Genomic DNA, 20209 nt, shown 5'->3' on the forward strand with positions numbered 1-20209 from the left:
CTGCACGCTTGCTTCTGTGGAGTTCTTTCTAATGCTAAAAAAAACGAACTATATAGACATACGTTTCAATATTTATCATGACATATATAACTATATGTCTTTCCTTATAGGGTCAGTATTGAAAGTTCGTAAAAGTTTTACGGTTTAGGTTTTCCAGGCCCACTTTAAAAGTGAATAAACTTATTGTATAATTTTAGCTGCCGTTATTGCATGTTTAGTTTAATACTTAATTGTTTTTGCAAATCTAACTTGACATTTTTTGATTTCAGTTGTGATCTTGGTGCCTGTAAAGCGGTTTCAAACAAACTCTTGGGTAAGTCAAAAGTTCAGAACGTAATACATAATTGTTTGTATTTACTAATTTATTTACTTATGCAATAATGACTTAATGTGACTTGCGATAGAAGTGGCTTTGTAACTAGATTATAATGGCTTAGGTACGCGTAACTGGTTGAACAATTGTTCCCATCCTTATTACTCCACATCTTTCTAAATGAGATGGATAGAAATTAAGCTATTATAAGTTTTTTCTCTACATGATTTTTTAAACTTTGACAACAAGTTATAAATAACGGGTTGGCTTAAAGTAATGAGAATTTTTGTTTTCGGACATAAAGACAAAAAGACAATGGCCATGGATTTCTGGATGTTATATTGAAGAACTATGCAATATCCAACATTAGAACCAAATTCAAGAATGAAGTAATTGGCCTCCCTTGTGTTAGTTTACGTAACATGCTTCTGACCGTTTGCTTTTCACTTTGGACAAACTACCAAGTACTCTCTGACTGATCGTTTTGTAATTACACGGTAAAATTTATTTTATTCTATAATATTTTTGCCTACTATCGCAATATACATATCAGAGTATATAATATTTGCCAAAATTCTTCGATTGATTTAAGTCTTGGGGATATTCTAGGGTTGGAAACGTTTAGTCGTTTTTCCGCGAGAGCCTAAAACCAGTTAAAAACGTCATTGCATACATTTTACCAAAATATGATACATAAACAATTTTCTCTAAATATCAATCAGTTGCAGATTTCATGAAAATGTTAATCAGTTAGCAATTGTGAATGATGGCATGATATAGATAACAAGCTAATATGCCGAAATAATTAAAATTAACGGCAATAAAACAGTTATGGAATGTAAATAAAACGTTGTCCAAAGCATGACGCAGAGGGTTTGAACACAGTTATGAGAAATCGGATGTGGGAGATGTTATAGTATATATAATGTTTTCTTGTAATTTAAAATATGCTCTTGTTTGTCACTGTAAAATTTCGAAAACCCACAGCTATTGTCTTTTTTTTTATATTTCCGAAAACGAAAATTCTCATTACTTTAAGCCAACCCGTTAGCCAACATTTGTAGAAAGATTAGCAGAGTTAAAGTGCAAATCCACTAGTGAGTACTTATCAAAGTATGGGTTTCCAAGCATCCGACATTGTTTGATGTGACCGTCACATTGTGACGAGCAACCCAGAAACGACGCAGTGTTATTAAGAAACATGATAGAATTAGCAAAATAACAAAATTATCTGTTAATTATTTAATGTTTTCCTTATACGATTTTAGATAAAAGCTCCTAGAGAGTCCTCTTTAATCCACACCAATCCATCGAGTTACATAGATCATGTATATATATTTAGTCTATTTCGAGATTAAATAAGTACCCGATCAGGTCGCGTAACCAATATACCAATCGCTACTGTCACTGTCGCACTCATATGGAAGAGTGATAGAGAGACACAAAGCGTTTCGTTGTCGAAGCGATAGCGATTGACACCTTGGTAAGGCCGGCAGGCATACGATACGACTAACACACCTAGTATGACAATTTTATGTATGCCCCGATTGCCCCGGAACGATCAAAACTAAAACGAATTTGTAATTAACCCCTTATCAACTTCATCTCGTGCAGAATGATCGGTTACGAGCACCTTACACAACTTATACAGCTTCATTAATTGTTATTTACATAAGCATGCAACAATAGGATCATGGGAACGGTTCTGGGCGTTTTTAGTGTTGCGAGTGCCATGTGGATTTTGTGTTACTGTGTTATGTTTAGTTCAGTGGCTAGAATTTGCCATAATCTATTTTGTAAATACATGTTCCTATTCAACCAGTAGCTAATAAATTACCGCCAGTCCAAAATAAATTTACGCGGTGTCAGACAGTGATGTTAATTTACGTGGTGTCAGACAGTGATGTTAATTTACGCGGTGTCAGACATTGATGTTAATTTATTCACATGTATGGATAATGTCATCCATGATAGGTACCTACGCCTGCAAATCGTCACATCGGTCATACAATATATCTCGATGACTCATAACATCGATGAATTAAATATATAACCTGAAATTATTTAATAAAGTTGGTAATTTTCGTCAAGAGTTTTGTTAATCATCAAGGGCCAATTTGAATACAAATATCCCTGTAAACGCTTCTTGACATCCTACCTTCCTCGAACTTTTTTACTTAACTTCGCAATATGTTTAAGTGGTAAGGTATAAGGTATCTACAATGTCAATTATTTGTAATTTAATGGTTCAACAATCACTCAAACGGTCATCAAATATCAACTAGTAGGTGCATTAGCCAACCTAGCTCAGAACAAGACTTAAATACCAAATGAACCTTCGAAATTGGATCAATTGCGACATTGTCAGTACTTTATTGAGCGGAATACCCTGAGACGACTAGTTGATTTGTGAATGTGTAGATTTGCTACTCTTATTTCATGTACAAAACCTGACCTAATCATTTGACATTTTTTATACGTGTACTTTTTTATTATTTCTAGTTTAGAAGCAATGAAACCAACTGTGCACAAATACACACACAAATATGCTATGCTATGTACACGCAAAAATGATATAGGTAAAATAAAATTCGCACAATCGACTTGTTTCTCAAAAGGTCTGTATACCTTATACCCGCAGTAAACGAAACCATTCTCATATACGATAGTAAATCTCTCCAAACCCTCCATTAAGCGATACCATCGTATGAGACAATGGCGTGTCCGTATGTATGTCAGTGTATGTACTTTAGCCGCTAAACTGTTGTTGCCGAAGAAAAAGTTCAAGGACGTAATGGTTACTACTAAGGCGGGTAGGGACAGCACATAAATGTAGCACGATAGTAGTTCATATTTTAATAAGATAAATATAATTTCTCACTTATGTTCTTTTACCTACTTACCTATTTTCTTTTTATACAAGTTTCTTTAACCTATTCTTCGGTGCTCAGTGGACAGTGATACATGAACATATTTCGTATTGCAAGTCACCGCCTGAAAGTACTTATACAATAGATATCTCATCTGAACTTACCTATTTTCTAAACAAACATATGTATAAACATGCATATATTACAGTTCACCTGATGGTAAGTCAATGGACTATAACTCCAAAGGTCTCCTATTCACGTTTTCATCCCCCAGTACTCCTCAGTAGTAGTGAACTGAGGATTCTCTACTGTACTTAAAGTGTAAAGGAGACCAAGCCAGTGTCTAGGTCTCTCTGCAAATAATAGATAATTGGTCATCAGAACCCTCCTATATACGGCATATGGATTAAACTAACAGGGTAAGTCAAATAATCAGATTACTCCAAAGCAAAATAGATACTTGATTATTTTTTATATTCTCAAATACTGCTCTACTTTACCTACTTAATCTGACAACGCTACCGATAATCCACTTGCAAAGGCCATCTTCCCATGTGGCATGTCGTGACGTAACGACTCGCCTCGCACTATTTTAATTTTATTGACCTTTGTCTGATAAGGCCGACAATTGGGGTGTTAGTTTTCTCACTGCCCACTTCTGTACATTCTTTCAAGGACTTATATACATTTAGTGTAACCCGTATGCTTTAAAACTATAGGACGTTAATAGTTTTGAAAATGTATCTGATCACTCTTGTATCATCCTGGATCCTACATATTGTCACAATTTGCAATGTCATGAGATATCAGCACTATTAAGTGCTTTTAAGGTGCATTAAGGTTAATAAATCAAATAAGTATTAATATTAATTTGTTAATCGCTTTGCTGTCATGGCCATCATGGTCATAATACGCTATTATTGTCACTAAATAACTAAAACACAATATTTACGGCATGTCACTTGTGTAAATTATTTGTTGGTCGAAAAAACAGCAAAGTAAATTGAAGCACTCTAACTTGAAGCTTCTAACCAGCAAGTTTTGTGTTACCCACTAACTGTTGAACTCAAACTTTATAAACTTTGCACGTCATCGATTCACGGGACATAACAGACGTATCAAATGTGTAACAAGTGACCATCCCGTTCCCACGTCACTCGTCAATACTGACATTTACGGCGACCCTGACATTCGGCCGAAACTGGCTGGCGGTTGTTGCACTTACTGTTACTTTACGTCACGGTAATAACGTTGACATTATTGGTGATACTTGGTAATAAGTGTGGTATGTTGAGAATAACAGGATTGCACTTCCGCGGTTTATTCGGGAATTGATTTGAAGGGCACGATGTCAGTCACCTAAATCGCATCATCTTTAACTGCATAATTGCTCATATCTGGACATTTTCTTACTATGTTTTCCTTCGTAGGAAACCAACTGTTAAATATTTAATTAATAAGGTAACTACCTAATACAAATTTTGCTTCTAATTGAAAACAGAGTAGGTATCTAATCGAAAATAGCTCTTACGTAAATCTGTTTCAAATTTAGTTCCTCACAAGGCTGTAAACATTAGCAACTTTTTACCGATTAGACACTTCTCATCAATCACGAATTGATAAAACAATAGCAAATCACATGATTATTGGATGATCGCGTAACTCTTTTAATCTGAGTTAATCAGAAGCGTCCCAAATGCAGTAACAAAGGCGGTCGCACGCCATAACATAACGCCTTATATAACCAGCGAGTATTCTCACTTGGATATTTTGTTCTATTCTGTCTGACATAGTTCCCAAAACAACCTATATTTTGAACTCTTGATCAAAATCGCACAGTATTGCTTTCTACTTAGGTACATACAGCAAAACAGTTTTTAAACTAACAGGTTTTTTAAAGAAGTACTTATAGTAAATTTGCCCTGAATAAATATGGTAAACATTTCTATTTTTCCACGTAATTTTTATAGTTGATAAATTTTATCTATAAATATATAAAATTGGGACGTACGAGTACCTATAATAGTTCAGTAGGACTTAACAATATATTAGTGTAATTAAAAGAGATTTAAGTATTCGTAGTAGGTACAAGTAGGTATAATTAATTAGATGGACATTTTTTTCTGTGAAACCCCGTTTTTTAAAATAATGTGTGAAAATCGTAAGATAAATATTTCCCCAAAGATCATACTTATTACATAAATGAAATTTGATGTAAGTTGCATTCACTATTTTTGTACATATAAATGCAAGTAGATAAATTACTCTTATCTAAATCTACTTGCTCAATGTCTCGGAATCATATTACGCTGTTAAATATTTGGATTGCAATATAATTTATATTGTTTACGTGACCCAAATGATTTAAATGAAAAGAAATAGTTCTTTTCATTTAAATCATTTGTTTTTATAGCAAAACAGTAATGCTTTCACCCCAAACATGGATAATAATAAGCAGCAATAAGACGGGCAGCTAGGTTTGTAAATATTAGCTACCTATTATTGTGCAAGTTAGGTATCTAGACACATCTGGACCTTCAAATGAGATAACTCTCGTTTCATTATAAGTACTCACTCTTTACTGATATTTTTTTGCAATATTATATAACTAAATAGTAGTTACTTAACTACAAATTTTGGCTAGATATCCTCACCCGCGCTAAGGTACAAATACATATTTGTGTAACTTATCGAAAGAACGTTTAATTAAAACTATTTTTACCGTCGTTGTTTATACTAAATGGAATAAAATAATGTCTTTGAACTTGCCTTTAAATGTAAAAAAAAAAAACATTTAAAATGCAAAACAAACTGCAAAAGTATCATCACATCATGGTAATGAATAGTGCATGAGACATCATTACCATAATTAGAAAAACATTATCTTCCTTTTAGCACCGTAGTCGAGTAAAAATATAAAGGTTGAATTTCGTAATGTCCATTGATAGTGAAATACTTAGTCATGTCAAGGCGTTTTTGTTTCAAATGCTGAAGGTCGTTATTTAGATTTGCTACTTATTTTGGAATTCACACGTTGCGATGTTTAGACTACATACTCGTACAGTACCTATTATTCAACAAATAGTAGTAGTTATATCAACACTAACTAAATAGTGGGATGGTATGTGATGTTGAGGTAGGTCAATCGGTTTATGATACTTAATTATGTTCAATTCCCACATTACATGCTTCAGGTACTAATTATTAAAATGTGTGTTTAGATCCAAATCAACAATATTTTCTCAATTATATATCCATTAATTACGTTATTCAATCGTGACTACATTATAAGCTGATAAAACAAATAGGTGTTCCTAAATGGTCGAGGCCTGCACTTATGGCCAATGCCATAGTCATGACTAATACATATAATGTGAACAAGTCTTGCGGTTTTTACACCTCTCGCCAAATGTCAAGTGACATTATTCTCACGATATTTCCTACGCATCCGGATGCGTATGCCGTATGCACAATGCTTCAAGGAAAAAACAGAGCTTTAAATCAATGTATATTGTATACCTACCTATTATATCTATAACTAATTAACTATGCAACTCCAGAAAAAGTCTTGTCAAAGTAAGTGACGCTGGAATTCCTATAGAAAAAAAACACATTCTATTTTCCAGTCGGCATAACCGATTTCCATACCTCAGTTAAAGAATAAGTAATTTTCATTTTTTTAATAACCCATATAAACATTTGAAAAAAATTTACAACTATTCTTTAAACTTAGAATAAATTTAAAAGTGGAAAAATTGCTGTCTTGGGTTGGGTTGGGTTGTATTGGGTTATAATAGCATCGTTCGCAGACGTTTCTGCTTGTTAAAAATTAAAATTAAAATTATTCTTTAAACATTCAAACACACAACAAATCTAGTTGTATGCACGTATTAATAAGGGTAGTGTAACACTAACAAACAAATGTGGGCCAATTATTTTTTATGGAAATATCAGAGTGCATTACGTTATAAATAACGTTATTTCAGATCTGATCTGATCCGATACTCATTACCTATTCCATAAATAGAGTCGGATCCGTTACTCTGGAAATGCCAAATCGCACAATCGTTACAAACGTTACGTGATATTTGCTCTAATCCTGGTCAATTACAAATGTAATGCAGTTAAGTATCTCGTAAGAAATGTCACTGTAATTGATGAATTGAGGAGGATGCGAGGAGATAATAAACACTGAGCAGACACTATTTGATTGCGATACTAAGTACATATCTAAGATATTCAAATGTCGATAATGTAACATAATGGTTGCGGAATATCGGATGTAGACATTCTTGGCCATTTCGTAAATATAGTTCTAGGACAAGTTAGGTATTGAAATAAGTTCGGAACAGATATAACTTTTAAAAGTTGTAACGTAACGGTGCTAGAAGACCACAGTTTTATCGAACTAATTATTGTAAATTCTAACCCTTTAAGTACCTATTGATATATAGATCCCATCAAAAACATAAATGTAAAAAAGGAGAGCCAAGTTCAATACAAAAATTATGCTTGGCTGTGGGGTTCGCCGTAAAAATAATGGAGATCTAAATAAGTGCCAAGTTCTATGCAAAATCCAAATATGTATTTATAGGAACAAAATAACATTATAAACAAGTATTAAACTCTATTTCTTTGCTTTATTGGATACCTATAACAATTGCTGTTATTTAAAAAAAATGCGAGACCTACTTTACGTACCTACTTTAACCTACCTTAACCTACTTTAAGATCTCACATTTTTTTTAAATAACAGCAATTGTTATAGGTATCCAATAAAGCAAAGAAATAGAGTTTAATACTTGTTTATAATGTTATTTTGTTCCTATAAATACATATTTGGATTTTGCATAGAACTTGGCACTCATTTAGATCTCCATTATTTTTACGGCGAACCCCACAGCCAAGCATAATTTTTGTATTGAACTTGGCTCTCCTTTTTTACATTTATGTTTTTGATGGGATATCAATACTTTTTGTAAAGAAAACTAGGCAGGTATTGAGATTTAATGTTTTTTCTTGTGTTTCCGCTGCATGTTTTTTACTTCTGTTCTTTGTATTAATTATGTGGTGCCGCGCGCCGCCAACGACACACCGTTGGCCGGTTGTTTAGCGCGTATTACAGGTTTTTTGTATGGGGACCCCCCCCCCCTATTTTTTAACTTTTTTTTTATTTTTAGATTTTTTCCTACGCTTACACACAATTACCGAGCTGGTTTCTAAATTTCATCCTTCTAGGTCATCTGGAAGTAGGTTAGGTTTAGGTACTATATGTCAGTCACAATAAAAAAGAAATTTGTATGGGGACCCCCCCTATTTATTAACTTTTTTTTGTTTTTAGATTTTTTCCTACGCTTACACACAATAACCGAGCTGGATTCCAAATTTCATCCTTCTAGGTCATCTGGAAGTAGGTTAGGCTTAGGTACTTATATGTCAGTCACAATAAAAAATGGTTTTTTTGTATGGGGACCCCCCCTATTTTATAACTTTTTTTTATTTTTAGATTTTTTCCTACGCTTTCACACAATAACTGAGCTGGATTCCAAATTTCATCCTTCTAGGTCATCTGGAAGTAGGTTAGGTTTAGGTACTTATATGTCAGTCACAATAAAAAATGGTTTTTTTTGTATGGGGACCCCCCCTATTTTATAACTTTTTTTAATTTTTAGATTTTTTCCTACGCTTTCACACAAAAACTGAGCTGGATTCCAAATTTCATCCTTCTAGGTCATCTGGAAGTAGGTTAGGTTTATAGGTATGTCAGTCAGTCTTCAAATTTACGACTTTTTGACCTTCATATCTTTATAACCGTTTGAGCTAGCTTCATGAAATTTGGGCTTCTAGATGTCATTATAGATATAATTAAACACACGTAGTTTTATGTGTTTACGTTAAAGATGTTTTGAGTTATAGAAGGGTCAAAAGTGGCACCAAGTGGTTCGTGTAATATTACACTTGGCGCTGACTAGCCAGTTCCTTTGCTTGAACTTGGCTTGACACGCTGCCGCGTGTCTAGATATATTCTTCTTGTTCTAATAAGCACAAAAGTGAAAATTTAAACAGCTACCGTGTGGTGCCTATTTGAACGCCGCGTCGTGAGGCCATTTTAAATTTTACACACCATCTTAAGTGTTAAAATACCTAAATAATTTATAACAATGTATAAAGAAAAAATACTAGGTACTGGTATTATGGTAATGAAGATTGAACCCCATTTTTCGGTACTTAATATTAAGGGTCATTTGCTTGATGTTGATTACGTCATTACCAGTCTTTGATTGGTTACCCAATTTGTGGTCCTCTTAAATTAATATGTATGACTACTATCATATGGTATCGGTCGTTGTCAAACTTGTAGCACGATTTAATGATTAACATCTTTTAAGTATTGTAGGTACCTATTATGACAGCGACTTTGTACTAAGCTAGTCTAAATTAATCACAACCCTATTCATATGCGCTAAACACATTCTAAGGTCGCATGAACTTTACGTCAAAGGCCCTAAAACAAAAGTCTCATCTTTTAATCGCTAACGAGACAAAAGAGCAAATGCCATGTTCGTGCCAGCCGGTGTCAAGGATGCCGCCGAACTGTCATACGCGGTGCGCGTACGCACCCGACCGTTAGCCGCGGGACACTCACGATGACCAATCATCTGGTATCCGTTCATCTTTGATCTATTGATGTACATAATTTTGATTGTGCCAGACAGTGTCCAGCAATGGATAAAAGTCATTAAAGCCCACAATAAATTCGCAATATTTATTACTCTTATACGTGGATATTTTTTGATCCGGAATCAAAAATAACTTTCATAAAAATTACGTCATCTTATTATATCCAAATCATATCTATCAACAAGCAAGTCAGTAAATTCATTCGGCAATCAAGCTGTATCAATTCTGCGAATTTTATCTTCGATATCTATCGGACGGAATCTTATAATTGAGAGAAATTGTATCACGCACAAGATCCATCGGACATTGTAACATTAGTAACCGTACATCTCTTTTTTACGACATCATTATGTAAGGAACCTTGTGCTTTCAAAAAGAAAGGATAGCTCATCGATAGAAGGCTTGGTGCCACAGTGATAAACGATTTAAACCCAAAGTTGGGCTTTTTACCTTTATAATTTAGAAATATCAAACAACTAAACTAGAATAATGAATTCACTAAATAAAATTTACCTACCTATAGTTCATCACCTACCTATAGTATAGTTGATTTAGAAAACGCTCAAATTGAGCGTTTTCTAAATTGGTTGATATTCTTCGTCCAGATATATTTTAACCAGCTCGACCTTTCTGGGTGAATGCAATTAGTATTGATTTGAGACCCTAATTTTAATACTTAGTAGTAAGTTTATACATATAACTCCCTATTCAATCACACTATAGTATCATAATTTCCTCTGTGTAGGTTTAGCGTTAGCAATAGAGCGCCGCAGGTATCTCTTATTAACAAAAACAAATGAATTGTTGTTATAGTATATTCTTTTAGCAATAGAAAAAGACTAGGCGATCTATCTGTCTACGATAGTCTTTTTCTAATGCTAAAAAAACTATCCGAAAAGTCGCGTGACTATTTCCATACATTACTAGTTTCGAGTGGCGTTTTCTATCAACGATTGTCATCTTGGCTAGTCCCACTGTCCGCTTCAGCTTGTCACTTGAGCGCAGCCCATCGGTCGTGAGCGATGGTCCGCCTAAATGCCTCCTATTATAACGACTTTCTTTCCTTTGTGAGCGAAGTACTAATCATAATAACGAGCTAATAGCGCGGAAGAATGGCGATAGATGTATAGAATTGACATACGTACATCATTCATGTTGTGAGACAAAAGGGTGTGATGTATGCGGTAACTATGAATGAAACATTATATTACATACTCATGTTACTTTTACAACTTTGAGTGGGTATGTAGAACTTGTGCAAACTTTGATAAAACCTTATAGTTCGTTTTTTTATAGCATTAGAAATAAGGTAAACAATCTTGATGTGTCTTTTAATTGAAAAACACATTTTAAAAATAAGTTACGGCAAATATGTAACAATTATGAATCTAATACGATCATTTATATTCTTCTGCTTTCATAAGTAATAATTTTTGTTTTTTTTTAAAGCGTTTTTCAATTAAAAGACATGTCAAGATCGCTTACCTTCTTGCAAGTTCTTTCTAATGCTAAAAAAAACGAACTATAGGTAGGTAAATTTTATTTAGTGAATTAATTAGTCTAGTTTAGTTGTTTGATATGTCTAAATTATAAAGGTAACAAAGCCCAACTTTGGGTTTAAATCTAAGAATCACTAATAATTTTATATGAGTAGGTATATTAAAACTGTATAAAATAATATACCTAACAATATTTAAAAGACGTGGCGGAAGAAAGAAGAGGCCTTTGCCCAGCATTGGGACACAAAATAGGCCAAAAAAATCAATCACGTAAATTACGTAGGTACCTACGCCTCCTACCTCTTCAGCAAAAGTGCATATCCACTTTATGAATGGAATTGATTCACAAACACATCTACTTTTGTGCAACTGTGTGTAGGTAGGTACATGAATTAAAAGTTATTGTTTATCACAAATTTAATCAAACTGACGTCAAGTTTAAGGATGAGCGTGTGTTTATAATCTAATTTGCAATATCTAATTTAATTCATTAACTGATCGTGGGAACTCCTTCGGTCGTGGGCATATATCAGCCTCCTAAAGATCCAAGGATCATTAATAACAATGGCCGATCGATTTCCGCTTGGGAACCGAGAGCCGCGTACTTACGACCTTCCGACCGGATCCGAGGCTTTATTCTCTATTTACATTTGACGTGTACAAATGATAATGAAATTGTATTGACGTTCTCACCCGCTGCCGCACCACGTCGCATAACAGCCGTAACAACACTTAATAACCATTGGAAAACTCATTGACCTGTTTATTCTCGATATTTATGTGTTATATTTATTTTTGTGCAGCATACCAAATACATACATACTGGTTTTCCGATGACTGTTAGTTATACAGCGATAAAAAGTAGTAGAAAGTATCACGCGCGAGATAGACTACCCGTCTCTTTCTAATTAATTCAGTTAGAAAAAGACAAGTAGTTTATATTGCTGGGCCCACTATGTTGAGCCTGCAGCTCCTATTTGTGTCTTCATCTACCAACATTGTTATTCCTCTAAGACAGCGGTCGGCAACCTTTTAGCAGCCAAGGGCCACATAGTAGTTAACGGAGGTGACGCGGGCCGTAGTTTGTTAATATTTATGACTTTATGAGACATTGTCGTTTGTCACTATTACATACAGATACCCAAGGCGGCACTCGGGCCGCAAGTGACAGGTTCACGAGCCGCATGCGGCCCGAGGGCCGTAGGTTGCCGACCGCTGCTCTAAGAGCATTCATAATATAGGTATATGTGAGACGTCCGAAGTAGCAAGCGGATAGAGTCAGACCAAAGAAAGTCTGCAGCGGATTTGATAGCTCACACGTAGTGCAAGTGTCATTTATACGTTATAATTTCATAGAAGTTTGACGTTTAAAATAACACTTTCACTGCGTGGGCTATCAAATCCGCTGCAGACTATTCTTGGTCTGACTCTACTACTGTGCCCTGTCGCAGTACCAGGCCGGCGCACGATTCAGAATTGTAAACTGCGTGGCACGTTAATATTAGATTGATATTACATTGGTACGAAGATTCGTTTCCGAATAAGGTCTAGATCTGGATGCGCTCGAGTTTCGCAATAACCGGGTAAAAGCAAGGTCGTGTCTGTAGCGATAGTTATTTGGGTGATGGATCTTTAAATCACGTGAATGCTTGATACCGTTTAGGTAAATCAACCTCAGTTTATTTTATTTATTTTTTTATTGGTTATTAGGCAGTTAATATTATAATAATAAATATAAGTACGTAGGTTATAAACACTAGTGTCAAAGTAATTACATATTTGCTATGACTATAATATTATTAATATTATTAGTCTTTAAGTCGATAATTGAGTTGAGTTATTTAATATATGATCTGGTCCACAACAAGTAGATAGATAGACTGACATCAAATATTCGGATTTTTATAGCTTAGATCAGCGGCCCGCGAGACTCCCTGGCTATTTTGTATGTAATATTGACAAATGACATTGACAATGTCTGATAAAGTCATAAATATTAACAAAGTGCGGCCCGCGTCCACTTCGTTAACTGCTGTGGCCCTTGGCTGCTAAAAGGTTGCCGACCGCTGGCTTGGATAAATATCATCCAAGATTTCCAAATGGCCCCACTTTACATTATTCAAAAAAAAAAGCAAAAAAAAAACGGTCACCCATCCAAGTACTGACCACTCCCGACGTTGCTTAACTTTGGTCAAAAATCACGTTTGTTGTATGGGAGCCCCATTTAAATCTTTATTTTATTCTGTTTTTAGTATTTGTTGTTATAGCGGCAACAGAAATACATCATCTGTAAAAATTTCAACTGTCTAGCTATCACGGTTCGTGAGATACAGCCTGGTGACAGACGGACGGACGGACGGACAGCGAAGTCTTAGTAATAGGGTCCCGTTTTACCCTTTGGGTACGGAACCCTAACAAGTATCAACGTTGATTTTTTAACTGTTTTTTTTAACTGCCTTGTTAGCTATTAGTCCGAGTACCTGATGAAGCCTTTAAGTGGAAGGAATAGGACCTTTGGCCGAGTAATCAGTTTCACTCTGATTCGGCTCTACAATACGCGGGATGATGCTATCGCGTGTAACCAGATGAAAACGAAAACGACCTTTCATTGTGCGCACTTTAGCAAGTGCGGACTCGCATGCCGGCAGCCCTACAAATAAATTAGGGTTCGGTGTATGAAACTATACTCAAGAAAAAAATTTAAATGGTTTACTTACAGTAATACATAAAATAGTAGAAATTTATTAAAGGCGCCACTGAGTACTACACTCACTGAGGCCAATGTATAACAGATATTGTCATATAACCTCAAAACTTTACAATAAGTAAGTAAGACCAAAAATAATGTTTATATACCACATTTCTAAAACATTACAAAGATAACCTAGTATCCCTATCTAGTTCAAACGGCCTAATATGTAATGGTAGAGGTACATATTTTTGACCCGGTTATTAGGTAGGTACATATCTAAAGGGGCCCACTGATTATCAGTTCGCCGGACGATATCAGCTTGTCAGTTGTTAAGGCACTGGTCCCACCACGAGCTAGTAAGCTATGAGCTATCGGCTATAAACACGAACAAAAGATAAGCACTCCCGTGTAAATAAAAGAGACACGGCGATATTTATAGCTCACCGCTGGGCGAGTAACTATAAATATCGCCGTGTCTCTTTTATTTACACGGGAGTGCTTATCTTTTGTTCGTGTTTATAGCCGATAGCTCATAGCTTACTAGCTCGCGGTGGGCCCAGTGCCTAAAAGCAAACAGCCGAACAACTGACATCAGGGTAACGGTAATATCGTCCGGCGAACTGATAATCTGTGGGCCCCTTAAATATACCAGAGACCATTTATTGAACTATACGCAACAAATGGTGGTATGGTGGGTTCTCAAAATGTATATAGGTATAGGTTCTCGGTCGCGTTTCTAGAGTCAGACCAAGAAACATCTGCAGCGGATTTGATAACCCACGCAGTGCAAGTGTTATTTTAAACGTCAAATATCTATGAAATTATGACGTATAAATAACACTTACCCTGCGTGGCTATCAAATCCGCTGCAGATTTTTCTTGGTCCGACTCTAAAATATAAAAATCCTCCTTCTCCCATGACTAATTTTACAAATAAAAACAAAGTTAAAAAAAATTGTTACCAAAAAATTAGAAACTACTTAGTATTAGACCAAGAAAAGTCTGCAGCGATTTTAAGGGTGTTCTGCCTTTTCGCAGAACTATTTTTGGCGGAATTTCATTTGCCAACCAACATTTCGCCGACGTTTCACTTTGACAACTAACGATTAGCAAATTTTTGTATGACAACGTTTCAATTGGTAGAATTATTGTAAAGCAGATTATTATAACGCCTCTAAACTTTTGGGAGACTTATCATTTGTCAAATCTTTCACTTGGTCGAACAACTTTTGGACGAATAACGTTTCGTTGAAGCTAACAGTTCGCTTTTTATACATTAGGCAAGTTACAAATAAGAAAAAGATACATACCAAAAAATCAAAAATGGCCGAGTTGTTCGACTTTTTATAACGTATATTTTAATATTTGAAGCCAGTGGCAGCGAGCGAGCGAAGCGAGCGAGCAAGACCTTCTTGGGCAGAGCCGACTTGGATATGGTTAGGTTAGAAGACTAAGACGGGAGCTTTGCTCCCGCCTTAGTCTTCGAGGTTATTTTTTTTTTCAACAACCTAAAAAACGTAATTACACAGCAACTTTCGGGTCAAATATCCCAACTTTCGTGTCAAATATCTCGGCCGTTTTTGATTTTAGAGAAAAGTTATTCCTACAAAACGGCCCCCCTTTGGCTCAGTCTGACCAAATGAAGCAATTTGTAGACAATAAACAACTAAGTGTATATTATGCCAACTAAAACATTCTACGACATGAAAGTTGGCATTTTGAAAATTGGCATTATAAAACACAGACCAAACGTTTAGTTGGTAACTGTACGGTTGGCAAATAAAAAAAGACCATTTGATAAATTGGGAAATGAAAATTCGGCGTAATAAAATTCCGCCAAACGTGAGTTGGGAAGTGATAATCGGCCATACCATTTTCGGCGATAAATAAGAGAACCGTTGTTTCATTCAACCGGTTACCCTACAATAATGATGCGTAGATTAAAATATGTAGAGTTAGACCAAAAAACGTCTGCAGCACTTTCGATAGTCCACGCAGTGCAAGTGTTAATTATACGTCATGATTTCACAGAAGTTTGACATTTAAAATAGCACTTGCACTGCGTAGGCTTAAAATCGGTTCTCTTATTTATCGCCGTTTTTTGGTCTAACTCTACATATTTTAATCTACGCATCATTATTGTAGGGTAACCGGTTGAATGAAACAACATTATACCTATCTAGTTTTTGTAATAGGTACCTATTATTACTTGTAAGGCTGTACCTATTGTAATCAAACGAATTAATTATAGGTTCGGAGTACATATAGCTAATACCTAAGTGTGGAAAGAGTGTGGGATCGATACAATTATTAAGAATGGCCTATTTTAATATTGTTATGTCGGTTATCAGTTCTATCTGACTCGTATCTGTAACCATTCATTAAATTTTGATGGCAATTTGCCTAACAATTGTTGAGGTTTATTATACCTTATATACTACAGTATATATCATTTCATATGAAATTCGTACTCTCATGAGGTTCTTCTTCTTCCTAGTATTATCCAGCTTATTGCCACGGTGTGAGGGTCGCGGGAGCCTGGGAACCCTTTGGTTTTAAATAAATAATTTAAAAACCTACTTTAAGTAAGTATCGGCATCGAACCAATTCTTTTGAATCGTGTATCGGGGGTCAGTTATTCATATTAAATACCGCTAAATCTGTTGACTCAAATTGTGTCCATAGTAAAAGAAAGTCAGGAAAATCAATGACCCACGTCATATAATATTTCTGTACCTACTTTAAGATTGACAAAAAAACACTTTATTAATAAAATTAAGCTTACAGGATCTACAGTATTTACCTATAGTAGTAAAAGCTGTTACGGCAACGCAATCATGGTGCTAATTTCTAAAAGGCTGAATAAATCAAAACGCTTCGCACGCATATCGGCGCATCTACAGATTGTCTGATTATCATCTATCCCAATTTCTTTCGTGTATTGTGGTACAAGTCAAAGAAAACACGACAAATGGTTAGTATTATATGTATACCTTAAGGCCCGGGTTCGGGTTCTTCTCGCACTCTCACTGAGCGCAAGCGCAAGCGTGATGGCCGAATATTTTCTTTCCCTGGTCAGCAAGCAACTGCTTCTTCTTCTTAAAATCGTCTACATAGCCTTTTTGCCATAGCCGATTGTACCTATTTCTACTAAAGAGGCGTTCTTTAACAATGTGATTGAAATAAATTATTGTATAAAATATATGTCATTAGTGAGATGCCCCGCGCTCCGACACTCCCACGGCGGTTCGCACGCTCGCTTTATCCACGCTTCCTAATGCATGCGTGCATCGCAGTTCGCTACACAAATTGATTTTTTGTCCTACAACCGAAGATTGAGAGGGTGATGTTAATAAACTAAAAAAAAACTAATTAATAAGGTCACTGAACAGACACGCTATGCATATCTTTCGATACTGCATGGTGTACGTAGGGCTGCCATAACCGCTGCCGCGAAAATCGAAGTTCGCAAATTGCTGGCATTTTTCTCTGTCACTAATTACGCCTTCATTGGAGTAAAAGAGAAAGATCCCCGCAATTTGCGAATTTCTGTTTTCGCGGTAGCCCCTCAGAGATGGCCGGACAAAATACATAAATGTAGGCCACTAACAAAACTAGGCAGGTAGATATACCTACCTTATAAAAACTCTTTAGTTCTCATATAACTGAGGCTATAATATAATTAGGTAATTTTAATGTAATTTGTAGGTAAACAGTCTATTTTATACATAGGTCTTATCATTTTAGAACTAAACTAAAAAAGTTTTGCTCGCAATATACAAATGTTATTTGAGTAGAAAATGTTCTGGAAAACCCAACAATAAGAGCAAGTCTCATATAACTCGGCTAATAAGGTGTTAAATTCTTAGTTAGCCGCCAGGCAGTAACATAACTCCCCTGATGCGATCTGCATTCTGCGCTCACTGTCGTTGTACTTTATGCGTGTGCGCAGATCATATATCGCCCCTTTTTGCTGTTGAGTAATCTTAGTGTTGTCTACTCTAGTTAATTGTATTAACACAACAAATTAGGTTGACGAGAAATGAATTAATTAGTACCTAAATTTTCGTGCTTTTTCCTCAAAACATCCTAATCCTGGCCGAGGATAGTATGTAGTTCGTGAGATTAAATGTCTTTTGTATGAACAATATTGGGATTAAACCAGCTTGTTCGTAAACTCATAGAGTCAGACCGTGAAAAGTCTGCAGCGATTTTGATAACTAGCCCTCGCAATGCAAGTACCTATCATTTTAAAGCTCAAAATAACACTTGCACTGCGAGGGCTATCATAATCGCTGCAGACTTTTCTTGGTGTTTTACTTACGATTCATATTATTTGCCCATCAACGTGCACACTAGCACCACTGCTAAATAATCGTGATTATTACGATTAACCGATTATAACGGCAGGTATTTTAAAAAGGGGCCGCTTAACTATTACTGTATTTTGTATTCGAGTAGGTACCGTAAAATGGGGTGAGTTGGGTGCAATTTGACTTTCAAACCTCGATAAAATTTTATTTTTACATGTGAAAACTGAATGATGTAGGTATATAATAAGTGGTTCGGACGTTTGTTTTTTAGTTTGTATTTTATTTTGGGTAGTTCCATTTCATAACTTTGACGATAAAGAGGAAAACCCACCTCACCCCGTAGTGTATTCGGGGTGAGAGGGTTTTTCATACAAAGGTGATATTGGAAGATTATTGGATCGATTTTTTTTATTATTCGTATTACTATAGCCCCATTTTAAATTGGAATACATTATTTTTGTAGCTTTACCTTAAAATCCCTTCTCACCCCCCTCTCAACCTTCTCTCCTCATTCATAACCCAACTCTCCCCGCGAAACCTACTCACCCCGTTTTACGGTACCTTTTGAATACTTCAAACTAGTTTTGATGTTAGGTCGAGGAATCTAAGTTGGTACAGCGACATTACGCAGCGCGAGCGCTCACCGCGTTGCGTGCGCATCTCTCGTACGGCGCGGCGGCGCAAGCCACAAACTACACTGCAAAATTATAAATTAAAATCCAGATTATAATATAAGTATAAGTAGGTAGTGTTTTAACTATAATATATTGATTAGAATTAATTTTGAGAACTTTAAGTAATTATCCAAGCGTCCAACCGGTATCCGGTGATAGTTACCTATTATCATATTATTTAGGTATCTAGAAACAATGTTACAACCATTGACTTATATATTACTTCGTAAAGACGGGCCTTACAGGCACTAAGGATGGCCAACACAGCGGTATCACGCAAACGAATGTCTAACGCCACCACAACGGGTTTGGTTGATGAGGTCACAAATCACGCGCGTGATGGTCACAACAAGTTGCGTTACACTGCACGATTGGCCCGAATTCGTGAGTGACACCGCTGAACTAGCGCCATTCTTAGTGCCCATAAGGCCGATCTTTATTATAATATAAGTCAAGTGATAATATACAGTGAATAATTATTTAATGTAAAATCTAAACATGTACTGTGAGAAACCATACGTACTTGGTTATATATAAAAGCAAGAAAATGTTTAAGGATTTATTTATCTTATGTTGTAAATTATATTGTTATCGTATATCGCCGCCCACCGCTTATGCCTCGCGGCCGCACTTTCACCAGTCGCAGTCGGGATGCGCGGGAGTCGCCCAACCACGAAATCGATTCAGAAATCATTTAATCGACTCTCATTGCGCTGCTGTAATACGATGTAATCCCGCGTCATTGTTCCACCATATCAGTGTAGATGAACTTTTGAGATTTTATTTGTTTTTCGCAAACATCGTGATAGGTAATTTGGTGGTGAAACAGCCAATCGAACATGCCAATCTATTCGCCATGTCGAAATGAGGAGCTTAATTTTTGGTGCCATCCAGATGCATCTCGATTGCGAAATCCTTGAGAGTCTAGATGTCGAGATTTTATACTAAGTATTATTCGAGGCATGGCAAAAATCTAGATGCCCTGCGGAGTTGGCATCTAAGATTCTAAGCGAATGAGAGCTCTTGATGCTACATTACTTAATCTTGGTAGGTATTCTTCATAATTTCATAAGTATAGCAATTTTACAGCTGCCGTCAGTTTTAATATAATGGCAACATTGAAAATGTCTTAAGTTGTCTTAGGTTGAACTCGGAAGTAAGTACCTA

The 20209-nt window shown here is 35.7% G+C and overlaps 1 protein-coding gene across 1 annotated transcript in view; it reads left to right on the plus strand.

Moving 5' to 3' along the window:
- Nucleotides 1-274: 274 nt before the first annotated feature.
- LOC134666972 (mucin-2) overlaps nt 275-20209 on the plus strand; it is a 60481-nt gene continuing 40546 nt past the window's right edge. Inside the window, exon 1 of the mRNA XM_063524285.1 lies at nt 275-313. The gene's annotated coding sequence lies outside the window, so the exon portion shown is untranslated. The remainder of the gene's footprint in view (nt 314-20209) is intronic.

This window comes from Cydia fagiglandana, chromosome 1, assembly GCF_963556715.1.
Source record: "Cydia fagiglandana chromosome 1, ilCydFagi1.1, whole genome shotgun sequence".
Classification (NCBI taxonomy): Eukaryota; Metazoa; Arthropoda; class Insecta; order Lepidoptera; family Tortricidae; genus Cydia; species Cydia fagiglandana.